At 47.7% G+C, this 17,371-nt stretch overlaps 1 protein-coding gene across 1 annotated transcript in view; it reads left to right on the top strand.

Annotated features, from left to right (window-relative positions):
- The first annotated feature begins 12,658 nt into the window (after positions 1–12,658).
- Positions 12,659–17,371, top strand: part of Dnmt3a (DNA methyltransferase 3A) — a 112,885-nt gene continuing 108,172 nt past the window's right edge. Inside the window, exon 1 of the mRNA XM_006514956.4 lies at positions 12,659–17,332. The gene's annotated coding sequence lies outside the window, so the exon portion shown is untranslated. The remainder of the gene's footprint in view (positions 17,333–17,371) is intronic.

The raw sequence follows: 17,371 nt of genomic DNA on the forward strand, positions 1-17,371 counted from the left end.
AGTCATGTGATGATGCTGGCCCAGCACTGGAGGCTGTCTAAAGTAAAAGCCTTGCCCCACCTGTACCGACCTTTACCTGACCACTGGTTGTACAAACTAGGAAGGACACATGGCCTACAGAAGTAGTTGGCAGAGGCTAGAAAGGACAATGGTGAACCTTCAGAAAGTGGGGTGCTAGTACCCCCATACTGTTGGTATCGCCTTGCTGCTGTCTGCTGCTGGGAGGAATGCTTAGCGCACAGCTTCCCAAGTCATTAGGCTAAAGAAGTGGGTACTGCTTTGTGACTGGGGTCTACATATGAAAGTAGAATATGAAGAGGCTCAAAAGACCAGGAGGGCCTTTTCAAAAACAACGGGCTGCAAATGGTGAACTGTCAAGAGATTTTACATGACGCAGACTTACAGTTTTCTTCTGGAAACATCACACTAGCTCTGCTGCTCTTTCTTTTTTTTTTTACTTTTTTTTTTAATTAGGTATTTTCCTCTCTGCTGCTCTTTCAATTCATACAAAGACCACCTTGCTGTTCTTGGATACACACCTCTATAAACACACGTTGTTGGCCATGTGTCCTGGGACAAGGTACTCAAGGTACTCCATTGGCATGCTGCATCCTCCAAGACCCTCCAACACAGAAAACCTCCCTCACCATCCCCAGGCAGCAGTCCAGAGGTGACCACCCGCTGAGGAGTCAACAGACCACATCAGTTCACCAGCAAACATCTATACCCACAGGCATCCGGCCCTTTTACTGGGGCCACCTCTATGATGAGGCAGAGAAGGCCTGCTGCTGAGTCAGACATAACTGCCCCAGTCAGCTGCTCCTGGAGCCCACCATCAGCATGCCTTCTGCTGCCAATGCTGAGGCTGGGGAGTTCCAGTGGCAAAAGTCTCATACCCTTAATCTACATGCAGATCATGTGATTCTGTTTTGTGTAAAATTTGCATAGGTCAGAGGGTGGTGGTCATGGAAGATGTGGCCTTTACTCCCCTGTAGTAATGGCAGGCCTGAAATGACCCATTGGGGTGGCTCAGCCAGAAAGGGGGAGGGAGGAAGGTAGGGAGGGAGAGACCCGGGAGCAGGTGTGTGTGTGTGTCGGGGGAGGGGGAGTCCGTTAGAGTTGAAAATGCTTGTAAAACCCATACTAGGAAGGTTGAGGCAGAAGGATTACCCAGAGTTGTCTGCCATCCTGAGCTACAGAGTGAATTTCAGGCCAGCCTGGAGTACAGTGTCGAGGCCATCTCAAAATAAATAAATAAATAAATAAATAAATAAAATAAACAAACAAAACAAAGAAAGAAAGAAAAAGGAAAAAGAAAGAAAGAAACTGAAGACAGGATGTGGATGAGAAGTCATAATCACGAGCCTAACAGCCAGCCTGGCTCGGTCCTCTTGGCTCTGCCCTCATGAGTTTTGCTTTGTTCTCAGGACACCCTTGCAGATCACCGGGACCCTGCGGCTTTGTACCATGAGTTCCTCTGCCTTCCAGAAGCCAGCAAGCTTCCCAAGACATACTAGGGGTTCTTCAGATACCTATATTTATAATGTCTATAACTTACATTATAAAGCAGATTAAATTTCTACCTGTTAGCACTCATGAAATGATACACCCACCAATGTGTGACAAAGTACAAAGAACAATTCCTTTAAAAGAAAACAACAGAGAGGGGCTGGTGAGTTGGCTCAGTGGTTAAGAGCGCTGACTGCTCTTCCAAAGGTCCTGAGTTCAAATCCCAGCAACCACATGGTGGCTCACAACCATCCGTAACAAAATCTGATGCTCTCTTCTGGAGTGTCTGAAGACACACTACAGTGTACTTACATAATAAATATATAAATAAATATTAAAAAAAGAAAACAACAGAGAAACCCAGTCTCAAAAAAAAAAGAAGAAGAAGAAGAAGAAGAAGAAGAAGAAGAAGAAGAAGAAGAAGAAGAAGAAGAAGAAGAAGAAGAAGAAGAAGAAGAAGAAGAAGAAAGAAAAGAAAACAACAAGAGTCTGGCAGTGGTGACACTCGCCTTTAATCCCAGCACTTGGGAGACAGAGGCAAGCAGATTTCTGAGTTCGAGGCCAGTCTGATATCTAGAGTTGAGTTCCAGAACAGCCAGGGCTATACAGAGAAACCCTGTCTAGAAAAAAAACAAAAACAAAAACAAAACAACAACAACAAAAAGAAAAAAGAAAATATCCCGGAACTTATACCTTTCCCCAGCTTCCCAGAGCACCCCGAGGCTCTCTCCTCTGTATGTGCCTCTGACCTATCCATTCCCAATCCAGACCCCTGGATCACCTTCATCTAACCTCAGCCCATCTACACTGGCCCAGGTCTAACCTAGGCGCAGTGCTCCAGAGCAGTGGAACCCCACACTTCCCAGACACCAGTCACATCCCCTTCCTCCCCAGTTCTGTCTCATGTGGAACAGGGCTGGCAGGGCCAGATCTGCACCAATCAACATACTGCAGCCAGTGTCCATCGCATTGTCAGAATGTGGACGCTAACCATCACCTGTGGAAAAGCACCCATGAAAACACCTTCCCTGGCTCACACACTGGGCAGAGGCTGAGAGAAAGACGGAAAGGGGAACGCCTGGGACTCACCCCCAAACCTCAGTTGTCTTATAAAAACGTCGACAGCCAGGCATGATGGCTTCCACCTGTCATCTCAGCACTGAGAAAACTGAGGCAGAAGGATTGCCTGTCTCCAAAATAAATGAGTACAAATAAATATTACACGAAAATAAACAAACAGTGCATCTCTTTTAAATAGGTCCCACCAGGGATTTTTCTCGTCTGTTGGTTCGTGAGGTTTTCATAAACGTACGACAAATGGGAAACTTGGCTATTTATAGTCTTAACAAATTGCCATTATTTAAAAAAAAAAAAAAAAAAAAAAAAGGATTGTCCCCGAGGAGTAAGCACACCACAAACGTTCTCTTCATTAGGAGTAAGCCAGCTCCTCCTTATGACCGCGTCCCCTACCACAGGTCCTCTGGGCTTGTCCCTTCATAGTCCGAGCCCAGCCAATTAGGAGCCAATTTTTTGATGTCCCGCCTCCTCCGCGACAGGCAAATGTATGCTCCGCCCCTCCACCAGCGCCACCTGGAGGTTGAGGAGCGAATGTGCGGCGTCTGCGCAGAGAGTACAGGGCCCAAGTGAATCCGTGCGAGTCCGATGCGTGGCTTGCTGCGGGATTTTTTCGGGCGGAGCCTCCAGGAGCTGTCACCAGCGCCTTCAAGCCTCGGTGCTCAGCTAGTTGTGTTGTAAATTATATCCTCTATCCCCTCGAGGTTTTTTGTTTTGTTTTGTGCCTCCCCTCCCCCAAGGATTTGCTAAAGGAAAATTGGCTCAGAAAAGTGACCAGAAAGCCTTATTTTCCAGAAAGCCTTATTTTTTTTTTTCTTGGCCATTTATTCACTGTCTAAAATAGGCTGGCCTCTAACTTGCAGCGTTCATCATGTCGGTGGGAGTGATGGAGCATTTAAAATGGCTCCTGAAGCCAGGTGTGGGGACACATGCATGCAGTCCCAACATTTGCTTCTCATGATGGACGAGGCTTGGAGTCGAGAGGGGTGGTAGCCTTTTCCCTGGTGGGACGGCCAAGACATCGCCAGCTCCTCCCCTAGAGAGACTGACTGGAGACCCTCGAACTACATCAAGCACAGAACTGACACAGCCAGGGTTCACTCTGCCCCCGATTCTTTTTTTTTTTTTTTAAGATTTATTTATTTATTTAATGTAAGTACACTTTAGCTGTCCTCAGACACTCCAGAAGAGGGAGTCAGATCTCATTACCGATGGTTGTGAGCCACCATGTGGTTGCTGGGATTTGAACTCCTGACCTTCGGAAGAGCAGTCGGGTGCTCTTACCCACTGAGCCATCTCACCAGCCCCGGATTCTTAACCTAAATGGAGAAATGAATGTTTCCTTTGAATAACTCAGTGACCCTCAGGAGAATAACCTCCACCCCAGCTTTCTTTGTCCAGATGTGGTGGGGTGTACCTCCGTAAGGTGGGAGAGTGCCAGAAAAAGTGTCTTTATTGAGTACCTACAAAGAGGGACAAACCCTAAGTTCCTTTTTGGAATAGGTGCCACCCGGGAACCCCAAGAGTTTTAGCTGTGGCATATTGTACATCTGTTTTGCACAAAGGAAAATACTCCTTTAGACTCTTTTCCAATCATGTCTTTCTTGGGGGGGGGGCAGATGGAGAGTGTCATGGAGTAGGAGAGAAAGACAGGGGCATGTTACTTGAGAAGTGGAGGAGGGCTTGGCTCACCAGGGTTTAGGGAAGAACTCCAGGGCCAGGCTTCTCTCTCCCTGTAGGTGTGGCATTGGCTTAGGAAACTCCAGGGAGACCTGCCTAGCCAAGGGGAGAAGCCATAGAGCACATAGTCCCTGCTTAGGGGCAACCTTAATTATGTCAACCACAGCTCCAAGATTCCCACAGGGTAGGAGCTCAGTAGATGGTGGTAAACCATTCCCTAAGGCTACTGGGAATAGTTCTAGGGTCCACAGCAGCCTCTCCCCTTGAGTACCCAAGTTAGACCTGGAAGAACCAGCAGAAAACCCAGGATCCACGACATCTGACTCCCTACTCCATCACTTCTTGGGCTAGAGGCTCAAATTCTCTGGATTCTGAACCCCAGAGGCCTGTGCTGGGGGCTCCACTGGGAAGTATAGAAAGCTCCTTATTCCTGGCCTGGTGTTACCTAACACCCAGCCTTGGTTGCCTTGCAGTTCCTGTGTCACCTCTCACCTGCCTGTTCCTGGCTCTTTCTTTCCCTAGGGCTGCAGGGACCTTAGCTCCTGGTTTCTGACTCTACATTTGTGGAATGATTTTGCCTCCAGTGAGCCTCTGGGTGCCCAGGGCAGGCAGGTTTTCCAGGTGCTGCTCAGATTCCAAGTACCTGGAATACCACGGGGAAGAAGATAGAGGAAGGGAAGGCTGGGTTAGACTTCCCCAAGAAGGAACAGAGCTGTGAGCCCAGGGCCATCTGGAGTCCTCTGGGAATTTCCTGTAGGCATAGGCCACAGTTGGAAGAGGTCTGGTCCTGGCTCTGTCACTGACTTGCCACCAAGAACTCCTTGGGCTTTAGCATTATCCCTAGAATGGACATCACAGTTGCTAGCCTGCCCGCCCACCCGCCTGCCCGCCCGCCTGCTGGTGTGACAGGGATGGATCAGGACTCCTCATCCCTCTGGCCTTCTATGAGACAGGGCAGAAAGAAAGTGTGTGTCCATGAATCATGGCAGAGTTGGTAGCATATGACGAAGGCTGTCTACAAGCCGAGCACAGTCCCAGGCACTAGGTGCCTTTGTTTAACTCTAGCAGCCCTAAGAGGCAAGGCCAACTCCCAATAGCAAAGTTATCAAGATCACTACAGCCAGCGAAGGCCAAGTCCTCAGGAAAGTGCATATTCGCCTAAAGCAAAGGCCTGCCCTTGAGTCTAGGCCACCCTGAGACAACTCTGGTGAGAACTCTGGAGTGGGGAAAAGGACCTTGCTAGGCACCCAGTCCTGTTTATTACTCTGTCAAGCTTCTGTGTGGGCCTGGGAAATTTAGTTAAATTCTCTAACCTTTCGTGCTCACATTCTTGGATTTCCACGTCCAAGTTTCTTGGCTCATGTTCCTTCCTTTAAAGCCCGCTGAGGGTCTCAGCAGCGCACCCTCTTCTCCTCCAGGACCCCATGGCGCAGGACCCTATGACTGCAGACACCACAGGGTCTCCTCCTCACCCCAAGGCCTGTTGACCCACAGTCTTCATCATCCTAAAGTCAAGCAGAGCAGCCTACGGTCGAGAACTTGGGAGGCTGAGTAGCATTGATCCAAGCTCAAGGCTAGCCTGAGAAATCTAGTGAGTTTGAAGGCCAAGCTGGGCCAGAGAATGAGATTCTGTCTCAAAACAAAACAATAAGACAGTGACCCTCAGCTCCAGTCCACCAGCAGGTGACCCGACATCTCCATAATTTTCAGCAATTAGGAACAAATAGGTTCTCTCCAGTGACATGATAAGCCAATTCAAGCCAAATTAAAAGTTTAAAAAAGAAAGAAAGAAAGAAAGAAAGAAAGAAAGAAAGAAAGGAAGAAAGAAAGAAAAGAAAAAAAAGCCTATTTATTTGGTGGCAGCTCTTGGGCAAGTTCACTGGTCACAAGGAATGGGGAAATCACCATGCAGACTGGGAAACAGAGAGGGGCTGGAGAGAGAGAGAGAGAGAGAGAGAGAGAGAGAGAGAGAGAGAACGAACAGGTGTGACACACATAGGGAGAGAGAAATGCAGAGAGAGGAGACAGGTCTAGATTATATAGGGAAAGGAAGCTCAATCCCTGTGATGGAAAGTTCAGGGGAGAGGATGTGGTATGTCAGCCATGCCTTGGAACAGTAGAGACTACTGAGGGATGCTGGGGAAACCTGGAGGACAGGTCCACTTTGATATATTAAATCAGCACCTCCAGGGTCTTGTCCAGGGTCTGAAATCCAACAGGAACACCATTCTTGGTGCTTGGTCTGTGCTCCTTGTCCCAGAGGGGACTTCCCAAACTGCTGCATCTCCTGTACCCAGTATGTGAGTTAAGCCTTGTGCTTACTTCCCTCCTGGGGAGCCTCCCTGAAAGAAAGTCTGTGTCCAGACCCTTAGATCCTGCCTCTGAATACTTGGTGGGGGTGTCCTCTGGGGTGCCAGCACCTTCTTAGTCCCTCCCTATCTCTGTCTGTCCCATCTAATACCTGTGAGCTGGACAGTCCTGTAACTTGACAAGTACTCTATCACCTAGCCACACCCTAACCGCCCTCCCTCCCTCTATCAATCACTGAGCCACACCCTCAATCCCTGCTCTATCACTGAGCCACACCCTCAACCTCTGCTCTATCACCGAGCCACACCCTCAACCCCTGCTCTATCACTGAGCCACACCCTCAACCCCTGCTCTATCACTGAGCCACACCCTCAGGCCTTGCTCTATCACTGAGCCACACCCTCCGCTCCCCCCCCCCCCGTGTTTATTATTGCTTTTGTTCCTGGTTCTGTGGGTTGGGGGCTGGGTGGGGAGAGAACTTGGATGATGAGATTAGGGTTCTCTGGAGACCCTGACTGTGTCCGTGTCTCTCTGAGGGGCTGGGGTAGCTGGGCATGGTATTACCACATGCTCCTCTCTGCTCTGTCTTCTGCCCCTCCTACTCTCCAGACGCCATCTTTGCCTAGTTGTTCCGGGTAGTCTGAGATCAAAAGCAGACACAGGTTTCTTCTCCTGAGATGGCTCTCCAGCCTCAGATCCCTGTATCACACTCTCCTATTTGAGTGATGTGCTTCTGACAGAGGCACATGGCAGAGCTTCCAAGATTTGATTAGGGTTCGTTTCCTGAACCCTACCTCTCGCTCTTACCTGCTTCCTCATGTAGGTTAAGCCAGGTGCCATTGTGAACCCTCTGTGGAGAGATCAACATGGCAAGGAAGTACATCAAGGGTGGCCCACTGACCAACAGCCACTGTCAGAATGAAGCTGCCGTCCATGAATCTGAAAGACTTAGGTTTGTCCATCCCTAGCATGTAAAGGAACATGGAAAGGTCTCCTTTCCCCATTAACTCTTGAAATGGTGGCAGTAAGCAAGATACCTTGATTATAGTCTGAGGGAGACCCTGGGCCAGATGGCCCCACCAAGCCACTCACAGATTTCTGACACAGTGAAACTGTGAGGGGAAAAAAAGTGTGAGCAGGTGGCTCACATTCGATCCCAGAACTTGGGAGGCAGAGGCAGGCAGATCGCTGTGAGTTCAAAGCCAGCCTGGTCTACAGGACAAGCTCTGGAACAATCAGGGCTACACAGAGAAGCCTGTCTTAAAAAAAGAAAGAAAAGATAAAAATGCAAGCCCATGGGATCAGACCAGCTTGCTGGGCAGCACTAGATAACATCCGGCTCTCTCTTCAGCCTTGCTAAGGCTGAGGCCTCTAGTCCGTGGTCTTCATTCACTCAGTTTCATAGATGGGAGAATTTAAGTATACATAGATGAATAAATAAATTTAGACCTTGATCTCACATCTCAAAATTCTCAGATCTCTGACAGGGTTGAAGAGTAGTCATAGTCTCATAATCAAACTTAAGTTGTTTAGGATTGAGGAAGATGATGTAGATTTGAAAGGATGTTTTTCAGATGGTAATGCAAGCTAAAATCAGAACATAATTCAGGTATAGAACTGTGGACTCTTTAAGTCAGGATAGATGTTGGAATAATGTACATATATTGACAAAATTGATGGACTAAATGTTGTTAGTGTATATCATACACTATGTTTACATAACTGTTATAGCTATGTCCAATGTATATCTGAGAGAGAAAGCTTTTTAATGGATGAAAAGGAAGAAATGTTGTAACACTTGTATTACGTTAATTGGGCTCCCAAAATTACATGAGAATCTTGTAAGACGCTGAGGGTCCCTGCCCCCAGTTGGTTCTGGTTGGTAGATAAGGTTGTTGGTAGCCAATGGCTGGGCAAGGAGACAGAGACAGGACTTTAGGATTCGCAGGCAAGGGGGCTGAGAGAAGAGGCAGAATCCTCATGCCGGGGAAAGGAGTAAGATGAAGACTTGAAAGCTGCAGCAGACAGAGTACCAATCATGTAGGATCCGGGAAAGAGTGCCCCCTCCCCCGATTGGGTCTAGGGTAGCAAAGATGAAATATAGATTTTAGTAATAACTCAGGAGTATTGGAGGGGAGGTGTTAGCAACATGGAGGCTTGGGAGTGGCCCAGCCATTGAGCTGATTAAGGCCTATTAAATATAAGGCAGTGTGTGTGTGTGTGTGTGTGTGTGTGTGTGTGTGTCTTTCATTTGAACACTGGGACAAGTAGCCAGGAACTTGTGCTGCCAACACTGGAGGGCAGTTTGAGCAGCGTTAATTGACTGCTACAACATCACTCCTCTCTCTTGCCTCCTGAGACTCTTTTCTCTGTTGCCAGCCAACTCTTCTTTCAAGCAGTGGTCTCTCCATTGTTTCTGGTCTCCACACGTTCCCAAGCATCACCCACTCATGGCTGTAGATGTTCCCCAAGAAGATTCCTCTTTCTCACCACTGCACATGGTTCTGCTTCTTTGCCTCCTGAATTTCTCTGGATGTTACTCTAGCAACTCAAATCAGTCTTGTTGCTGCTGTCCATCATCTGGCCACCTACTTTCCATCAGCAGTAGAGGTTGTCCCAGTAATGGGTCCACAGACTAGGGCAGCTCCCAGGCCAACTTCCAGTTCCCAAGCAGTCTAGTCCTGACTATCAAGACATCTATCAACTCGTCCCAAGACCCCATATTTCCCATGGAACTCCCTGGTTTGTTTCCCACCTCCAGCCCTGTCTGACACTACTTGATGGGCTAGGTTATGAATACTGGTTTCACATACTCTGCCTCAAAGTCCTCACCAGAGTCTGTGCTTCTCTGACCTCAGATTTTTACCCTGAGGAACTGTCAACAATGGAGAGCAGTGAAAAGCTGACAACAGTTTGAGTTGGTGCAACTGCCCAGGGCTGCTTACTCATCAGCAAGAAGAGAGGAGCTATTGGCATGCCACAGTCCGATGAATATGGAGACAATTTCACAGAGAGAAAAAAGCCAAGCTTACTCATTTATATACTGCCCAACTCTGGAGACCTACACAGCAGCACTAAAAGGACAAATTAGGAGACGTGGAACATCTTGTAGTTGCCCATGTTAGGAGTGGCAGAGATGGAGATGTTCATTTCAACGTCGTGTTCTTGGTTGAGTTCTACACTAGATGGTCTGAGATAGAATCACTGAGGGGCCCAGGCTGTGAGACATAGGATCTATGTTTATCCTTTCTTTCTTCCTTCCTTCCTTCCTTCCTTCCTTCCTTCCTTCCTTCCTTCCTTCTCTCTCTCTCTTTTCCTTTTGTGTGTGTGTGTGTGTGTGTGTGTGTGTGTGTGTGTGTGTTTGGTTTGGTTTGGTTTTTTGGTGTTTTTTGAAACAGGGTTTCTCTGTGTAGCCTTGGTTGTCCTAGAACTCACTCTGTAGAGCAGGCTGGCCTAGAACACAGGGATCCGCCCGCCTCTGCCTCCCAAGTGCTGGGATTAAACATGTGCACTACTACTGCCCACCTGTGTAGCATTTTTTTTTACAATGGCATGTAGGCATGTAAATCTAAAATAATCTCAAGAGAAAAAAAAGTTAGGGCTATTTATAGTGAGGGTGGGCACAGTTTAGGCAGCATCCAGGGCTATATAGTAAAACCTTCTCTATAAAGCAATAATAAAGGCTTTGTCTATTAAAATAATAAGTAAATAATAAAAAGAAGACAGAAGCAAGTGGATCTCTGTACATTCAAGGCCAGCTTGGTCTACATATTGACTTCCAGAACAGCCAGGGCCATGTAGTGAGATTCTGTCTCATATAAAGAAACAAGCAAACTAAAGGCTTGGGTTGCATAGAGTTCAATTTACAACTTAGGGGGACATCGACTCATAAAACAATGTGGAAAAAGGATAAAAGAATCCAGTGTGGCATGCTGCCTGCAGAACCAGCTTTTGGGAGGCTGTGGTGAGAAGGTCAAGGCTACCTCCCCCCCACCCCCCGCTTATATACATTCTGTTTCAAAATTAAAAAACAAAAACAAAAACATAGAATAAAAATGAATGTGAACGAGAAAAACCAACATTGCTCCTGTCCCACTTGACTGTTAGTATCTAAAGCAGACAGGACCACAGCTTTCCTATCGTAAGGTGGCACCCCCAGAAGCAACTTGAGGGAAGCTCCCCTGCCCCAGCTGCTCAGCCCACATGGAATGAGGTGGAGTCCTGAGAGTTCTAGGTCCTTCCTTCTACCCTCTGAGGAGCTGTGAGAAGGAACAGGAAACTCAAAAACAGGAAGGAAGGTCTCCAAGATTGGGTGTCCAAGCCTAGGGACAGAGTGACCACAGAAAGGAAGTCAAGAAGACTGACCTCTGTCCTATGGCCATGTCCTGCTCTGCCTTCTCCTTGATGTTCCCTGAACCCCAAGGCTATATTATATGTGAGTGTTGTGTGTATATTGTGGTGTGTATGTGTGTGTGTGTGTAGGTCACCTCGGGGAGAGGGCTCTGCTCTGTGGAGTGTAAACATACATGCCAAGAGTATCTTCCCAGCCCTCTGGCAGGACGCTAGGCACAGGGGGTCACTGTCAGGGACTGGGGTGCAGTTCCATGGCAGAGGCTTGCCTAACCTGCTTAAGACCTGAGTTCACCCCATCACCAAGAAGGATGTTTCGTTGTTTTACACCAGCCAGGCAGGGGACCCAGAACAGTTGCTACTTCATATCTGTAATTTTGCTATTGTTATGAATCATGATGTAAATTTCTGAGAGGAGTATATCTGATATTTGACCCTCAAAGAGGTCGTGACCCACAGGTTGAGAACCACTGACATCCGTAGTTAGTGACTAACTGATCATTCTTGGTTTCTGAATGTCAACAGACCTTGAGCATATAAAAAGTCTAGCATTTTTTATAATGTTAAAAATGCAAAATAAAATGGGCACCTACTTCAGGGAGAAAGTGCCCCCCCCCAGTCTGTTAGCATATTAAATCCAGGAGCCTTGAATCCTATATGTTCCTGGTGGGAAAGCAAAATGGTGTAACTTCTTACAATTTTGAAGACCTTTTCTTTGGAGCAATCTTTAACTTATAAAGGAATTTGCAATACAGTAGAAAGCTCTCTCCTGGCTCAGAACCATTGTGAATAAGAGCTCAGTCCCCTGACATTTTAGTGTATATAACTCACAGATTGTACATTTTCTTTCGTAGGTCCAATACAACCATCAAAATTAGAAAAGTAACATTGGATCCGGGCAGTGGTGGCGCACGCCTTTAATCCCACCACTTGGGAGGCAGAGGCAGGTGGATTTCTGAGTTGAGGCCAGCCTGGTCTACAAAGAGAGTTCCAGGAAAGCCAGGGCTCTACAGAGAAACCCTGTCTTGAAAAACCAAAAAAAAAAAAAAAAAAAAAAAAAAAGGAAAGGTAACATTGAATACTTACTACCACCCTATTAAGATTCATCCGATTGCTCTAACAGTGTTTGTTTGTTTGTTTGTTTGTTTATATTTTTATGTTGAGACAGGATCTCACTCTGTAGCCCTGGCTGTATTGGAACTCATTATGTAGAACAGGTTGGCCTTGAACTCAGAGATCCTGAGGGCTGAGATTAAAGGTGTGTTCCACCATGCCCAGCTATTATTAACATTTAGTATGTGTGTGAGAGTGGGTCCATACATACCACAGTGCACACAGGGAGAGAGGACAACTTTTGAGAGTTGATTCTCTCTTTCTACCGTGGGTTCTGGGAATCAAATTCAGGCCATCAAAGTTGTGTGACAAGTGGTTTTTACCTGCTAAGCCATCTTGCAGGCCCTCATTTATTTTGAGACAGGGTCTCATTCTGTTGCCCAGACTTGCTGCAACTTTGTGAAGATACTTCTGCCTCAGGCTCTCCAGCCTTGGGGTTACAGGGGTAAGGCACTGTTCTGTAACACAAAGATGTAAAACAAACTTCACACTTTTGTGCCTGGTCTCCTTCAGTAATGCAGAATTAATTTTTTTTCTTTTTCCCTTCTTTCTTCTTTTTCAAGACAGGATTTCTCTGTGTAGACCTGGAACTCAACCTGTAGACCAGACTGGTCTTAGACTCTCAGAGCTCCTCCTGCCTCCCCCTCCTGAGTGCTGGGATTAGTGTGTGTCACCACAGCCTGCTTTTTCCTCTGTATTGCTGGTAATCAAAACAAAGACTGCCTACAAGCTCGGCAAGCACTCTGCCATCAAGCTACATGCTTAGTCAGCCCTCAGTCCTTCTTTGACTTCCATGATCCCCACTTTCTTGAAAACCTCGAGATTGTTGGTTAATTTGTAGGATAATCTTCATTTAGGGTTTGTCTGATGTCTTCTAAAGATCTGATTCAGGGCCCGGAATAGTAGCACACATCTGTAACCCCAGCCCTTTTGGGGTAGAGGCAGCAGGATCAGAAATTCAAGGTTAGCCTCAGCTGTATCGTAAGTTCAAGGACAGCCTGGACTACAAGAAACAATGTTTTGTCTTCTCCTTAGCTTGTTAGGTATAGAGCCATTGGGTTGGAATAATTTTGCTTAGGTGACACTAAAAAGGAAACAAAAGTGTAGCTCAGACTCTGAGGCTCTGGGTTAGCGAGTAAAAGACTCGGAGGTTTGTGTGCTGGAGATATCAGGAGCTTTCAGGAAGTTCTATTGGGATCCAGAGCCAGGGGAGTTCAAACCCAAGCTGGGTTTGCCTTTGAAGGCTGGGTGGAGTTTGCTTACAGTAGGGTCAGGTGGTACATGCTTGTAATCCCAGTACTGAGGGGGTAGAGGCAGGATACTTGCCTCAGCTACAGAGTGGCCCTGTTTCAAATCCCATCCAAAACAAAACAAAACAAAGCTGTAGGGGGAACGATGACCAAGTAGTGGGAAGGAAGGAGCTGTGCATGATGTCAGGTCAAGGGTGAATTCCCACCCTGGAGCTGCATTTGAACTCTGGATTTACCTGTCCCCAAGTCCCCATCCTTGAGCTTCCTAGGTCCTATGTTTAATTTGTCTGTGATGTTATCTCTTGCAACAGAGAGTTGGGACCAGCACAGCGACCCTCCCTGGAAGGCAGGTGGAAGCATGACCATTTGGTACAGATGATGAGCCAATATCCACAGTGGCTGAAGATGCCCTTCTCTTGGCTGGTGTGACTTGAGGACAATTGGAATGGTGGTGAGTTGCTGGGGTTGAGGTGGGGTGACCTCACCAAGTAGGGAGGCTAGTGAGTGTGGTGTGGAGGTCAGGATGGTGAGCAAGGAGGCATAGGGCATGTGAGGAGCTGGCAGCAAGGACAGACACAGGGTCGGCAGTGTGGGTGTGCTGGGATAGCCCTACTGCCCTCTCAGAATCAGCAGATGAGGGTTGTTTTCAGCTAAGGTCCCGTGTAGACAATGTGAGGGGATCATGCTGCCAGTGAGAGGATACAAAAAGTCCCCATAGTGACTTTTGTGGCTAGTAATTTCAGAGACAGACAGACAGACAGGGTTTCAGTTAGCTCAGGCTGGTCTCAAACTTGTGATGACTTTGAACGTATGATCCTCCTTCTTCTACCTGTTACTTGCTTGAATTACAGGTGTGTGCTGCACCAGTTTCCTGCTCTGGTGCCCACTAGGTAAGCACTCTACTGACTACATTACATCCTCATCCTAACATGTCTGGTCTTTGCATGTGGTCCCAGATTTTGTCGTTAAATGGAGCTGTATGTCTGGTTTTATCCTTCAAGGACATGCCCATTGACAGGTGACATCCTCTGGTGCTTCCCCTTAGATGGTGGCTCTTTCTGTAGGTCAGAGGCTCTGGATACCCACGGGCACAGCAAACCCACAAAGGATCCATGGCACTTACAGTGACTTCATACTATTTTATTGGAGTCAAATGCACATAACACAAATGTCACTATTTTATCTGTATTAGCTCATACCCCACCGACCTATCTCTAGAAAGCATTCATTTTCAGGATGATGCTCTAGCAGTTAAACACTCTGCCATGCTCCCCATCCAGACCCAGGTAGCTAAGATTCTATTTTATGTTCACAGATTTGACTACTCTAGGCACCTCATGTAAATAGAACCATGCAACCTTGGTGTCTGTGACTGGTTCATCCGTGTTGCTTCCCTTTCAAGCCTCTGTAATATGCCACTGCATATATGGTAAGACATTATGGTTATCCATTCATCTGTTGGTAGGTGGACATTCAGGTTGCTCCCATTTGCGGCTACTGCAAATAGTTAGAAGTGTTGTTGCACAAACTCTACAAGCTCCCTCTTTTTACCCTGTTTGTGTGAGACAGAGTCTGCATATGTAGCTCAAGCTACCCCAAACCTCACCATGTAGACCTGGCCATCCTCCTGCCTCTGCCTCCCGAGAACTGGGATTACAGACGTATGCCTCCACACCCAGCTTGCTTTCTGTCCTTTTAGATATATACCTAACGCTGGGATTTCAGAGATACATGGTGATACTGCATTTGGCTTTTGGGAGAGTCACCAAACCACCCTAGAACTTGGTGTTTTTAAGCCACTGAGATATGGCACTGAGATATGGGAGTAGGTACCATGGGGATAACCTTCTCTATTGGAATGGATGCTGCATCCTCTGTCCAAAATGTCTAGGACCAAAGTAGGGGGTGTAGAAGCCTGTGCTCACTGCTTCCCTTTTTGTGACAAAATATGTCACAAGACCAGTCTGATCGGGGAAATACATCCTTGGGCTCACAGTTCCTGAGGGTTTAGTCCCGGGCCATGCTCCTGGGGCCGGCTGTGAGGCAGAATACTATGGTGGCAGGTGCAGATGGTGGGGGTGGGGGCTGGAGGAGCAGTCAGGAAGCAGGGCAAGGGACAGAGAGAGGCAAGGGATATCCCCCAAGAAAAGGTACTCAGTGGCCTAGGTCACCCAGCCAGGCCCCACTTCCCGCAGCTTCCAGAACCTCTCAAAACAGTACCACAACACTGGGTGTGGTGGCACACACCTTTGGTCCCAGCGCTGAGAGGCAGAGACAGATGGATCTCTATGCGTTTGAGACCAGCCTAGTCTCAAGATGAGTTTCAGGACAGCCAAGGCTACATAACAGAGACTCTGTCTCAAAAATAACCCAACAATAATAACAAAACCAAACCCCACAAAACAACAACAAAAGCCCACCACCTGCAGAGGGCCAGCCCTTTAAAGGGCCTGCCCATTAATGTGTGAGCCTATCTAGAGGGATGCTTCTTATTCCAACTGTGACAGAGCCTCAAGGTCAAGCCCGTCTCAGCAGCACCCAGCACTGATGTGCTTCCTCGCTGGACCAAAGACGCAGTGTTGGTGTCTCGAGCCAACGGTGACGCCCTGCAACTGCTACACACTGGTCCCAAGTCCCCTGACAGTTGCTGTGGGCCTGACTACATGAGCATCACAGACATCCCATGCTGTCATGGCTCCCCATGACAGCACCATCAGTACTGAATACAGACTTACATTTGGCTCTCTCATTTGGTCAGTTTTGGCTTCTTCCCACTGTAATATGCTGACCTGAGTCAAATGAACCTGGACTTAACTCTTGCTCTGCCACTTCCCAACTCAGGGTTAAGCCTGGATGGCTTTTAAAAATTGTGCATAAGCATGTTTTTCTTGCTCCTGTGTACCATATCCCTGCCACATCCCCTGGATCTGAAGTTAATAGTCAGTTGTGAACTGGCATGTGGGTGCTGAGAACTACACCCAGGTCCTCTGGAATAGCAGCCAGTGCTTTGGACTGCTGAGCCAGTCTCTCCAGCCTCATGGTGAGCTTTTTGTTTGTGGTGTTAAATCCTGAACCCAAGACTTGGAGGTTACCAGGCAAATGCTCTCCCACCAAGTTCCATCCCCAGTCCAAGCATGGGTTTCTTCACTGAAAAGTTGGAGCAGTACAAGTCACTCGACAGATGGAAGTGTTTGGTGGCTGGTGGCTACTCTTTAGAGGTAGTGCCATATAACTCTTGAAGTCGAGGCCTTTCTCTAAAATGGTCTTGTCCTTAGTCAAGCTGGGAGCATCATTTGGAGGGCTATGGATTTGGATACAGGAAGCCTGCAGTTCATACAGTCATTCAACCAACATTTATGAGGACGTAGCATGTACAGGTGCTGAGCTGTATTGAAGGCAAACGGTGTCCTTGTCCTCACAGGGCATGACGAGTCCTAAGAACTGGCCAGGTGAAAGACTATGGGTGGCAGAAATGAACACCAGTAGTGGAGGGTGGGGGTGCGATATTGAGTGCTATTAGGAAAGGTCAGGACAGTTGCTTTGGGGTAGGGAAGACTGAAGTGTAAATGTGCCCTGCAAATAGGAAAGGGTGGTTCTGTATTTCAATGAATTAGGCAACTGTCCCTTTGATCCTCAAATGGGGTGAAGTGTTCTAGGTGGGGCGTGTTCTATGGGAACCTGCTTCAGCATTGAGGGTCTGCAAATAAGTGTGCCGTGGGTGTGGGAGATGCAACTCAGGACACTGGGGCACTGAAGGGCTGGATGGATGGTGCTGTCCAGTGACAGGAGGGAGGAGCCTGACAAGGAGGCTGGGAGTCAGGGGATTCAGTGCCAAGCTCCAGTGATGGTAGCTGGAGAGGTGAGCACTACAGACCCGGAGCCCTGAGAGCACCCCCACACTGAGGGAGCCAGGTCTAGTGCCCGTCTGCAGAGAATCTTGCAGCTGGAAGAGGCAGGCCTTCAATGTCATTTAGTTCAACCTTCCACCTCTTCAGATCTTTCCAGAGCCCACCTGAGGGCATCCAACTCTTTTTGGACACCTCAAGGTACGGAAAGCTTACTGCCTTCTAGGGAGCCCACTCCGT

This window comes from Mus musculus, chromosome 12 (genome assembly GCF_000001635.26).
Source record: "Mus musculus strain C57BL/6J chromosome 12, GRCm38.p6 C57BL/6J".
Lineage (NCBI taxonomy): Eukaryota > Metazoa > Chordata > Mammalia > Rodentia > Muridae > Mus > Mus musculus.